The sequence below is a fragment of the Ascaphus truei genome, chromosome 8 (assembly GCF_040206685.1).
Source record: "Ascaphus truei isolate aAscTru1 chromosome 8, aAscTru1.hap1, whole genome shotgun sequence".
NCBI classification, from domain to species: Eukaryota; Metazoa; Chordata; class Amphibia; order Anura; family Ascaphidae; genus Ascaphus; species Ascaphus truei.
This window is the reverse complement of record NC_134490.1, coordinates 5,846,361-5,848,767: the sequence shown is the minus strand read 5'-3', so window position 1 is coordinate 5,848,767 and position 2,407 is coordinate 5,846,361.

Here is a 2,407-nt window from a genome sequence, read left to right as displayed (position 1 = left end):
GCCACTAAAATGTCTTCCCAGTCACAGGTGTTAACACATTGCTGCAGATAACTCCTATAACTCCCCACTCACTGCAGCCTTATTTCTCCAGCTGTCTTGTTAAACTCACCACATGTGATAAACTGAAAGTACAAACTTCATATCTGTGGCAACAAAGTAACAGGGAATAGAATGGTATGTCCTACATGAGGAAGCACTATGTCAGGGTGCCACCTAGTGGACAAGCTGTTCAGTTACCCTTTTCTTCCAGGTATTCCTTAAAGCTGCAGTTCAGTCAATATCCTGCATGTGTGTTTTTTTTAATAAATCAGTTCTGTAGTAAGAAAATATACTTTTAGCATTTTCTGTTTATAAAAAAACAACTTTGAAAGACCAATTTTCTTGTATTCTATTTTAACAGCCATTTGCTAAGGCACTGACCCTTCATGTCCTGTCACAAGCCCTGGCACACCCCTTTGTCAGCCCTGCCCTCCCTCTAGCACATGTCAGTGCAGGAGTGCTCATGAATATTCATGAGCTTCCACTGACTGACAGAAGCAAATAGAAACATATGCCAGCTCTAATTATGTCACCAAATTTCGCCTATCAATACATGGAGAACGAATTGACTGGCAGCCATACAGTTCTTTAGGTAATTAGAGATTGCACACATGAAACTATTGAAGTAAAAAAATTAATTAATTTATTTATTAATTAATTAAAAAAAAAAAAAAAAAAGACTGAACTGCAGCTTTAACCCAGACTGTTCAGAAAAAGCTGGCAGGCATAACCTTATAGGGGGTCCGTGTTAAAATAGGTAAGAAGTACACCAACACCAGTAAAGAGCAGTCAGGGATTCTGGGTAATGACATGCAAATGAGCACAGTGTGCTCATTTGCATGTCATTACCCAGAATCTCGCTGCAGTGGAAGCATTGTATACCAAGAGATAATGGGGAAGGGCAGGGTTGCAGGCCTGTCTGAGACGTGTAACTGTGCCAGAAGTGGGATTGTTATTTACTCTTCCTCATAATTTATCAGCAATTTTATTGTGTTGACATAAATACCCATTTTACTGGGACTTTTATCTCTAAACTTTGCTTTACACGATCCAGACCCGATCAGTACAAAGTTGGACTGGGTGTGACATGCGGTCAGGGGACCATCACACAGAAAATCCCATTGAGGCCAGTGCGAGTTTCCTTAGGATAATGGGGTGTAGTGACCCGATCAGCACTATCGCAGTAATAATTAACCACCCAAGGCTGTTATTCAATATCCTGTGAAGACAGCCAGGGGACTAGGGGAGGAACACGAGCAGGGGATGGGGGGGGGGGGAACACGCGCAGGGGACGGGGGGGAGGAACACGCGCAGGGGACGGGGGGGAGGAACCGGGCAACGCTGGGTCTCTCAGGTAGTATTACATATTTGCTAGTCACATATAGACTCTTGAGACTCTCATTTGCATTTTTTTTAAAGTTAGTTTAAAGTTTGAGTGTACAATTCTTTTTTTTTTTTTTTTTAAAGTAAATACAGATACAGTACCCTATATGTTCAAAGGATCTGTTCTTACATTTTAACCCACCTGGTACTCCAGCTTGTTTCTGTGCAAGAGATGTGATTGATTAATAAACATACACACCACCCACCCTGTGTTTAAGCTAGGAGTGCACCCAATAAAAGGATATTTTCCCTCCCCTCTCCCTTTTGTGATTCCAAATGTAGGTCCTACAGTAGCTGAGAGAAGAGGCTATTACAGAGCTCTGAGAACCTTCCAGTACATACGCCATATTTGGTTTTTATGTATGGATTTGTGGGCAGTTCTATGACATCTGTTTGAAGCTGCAGGACCTAATTTGGAATAGAAATACAGCTCAGCCCCCTTATAACACTGTGCTTGGGGTCCAAAGAATCACATCGCGTTATAAGCAGATCGCGTTAGAAATAATGTACAATTGTATGCATTGTACAATAAAGTATTTAAGATACCAATAATCGTGTTGTAAAGTATTCATAGATACGACAATTGGGAGCCACGCTTGCATCGCGTTATAAGCGGATTCGCGTTGTAACGGATCGCGTTATATCGGGGGTTGAGCTGTATATAGTAACAGCTGATTCAAGGAATATCTGGATAAATATATGGCAGTTGTAGCTGAAGAGAGAGACAGGCGGCAAGGCACAGAATGATTGATTCCACCAGGATGTGAGAACATAGTGATTCCACCATGAGGGCTGAGAGACGTGTTAAGATCTGGAGAGATGAGGATCAGGATTTAACATCAAGATACCAAGATTCAATAGAAAGATTAAGAAGAATATGCACCCATCTTTAAGAATACCATAACTTATTTAGAACATCACCATCATATTTTTTACTAATTTTTTTTGTCTGCGAGTATTGATTTTCAAAATAGATATAGCCGAG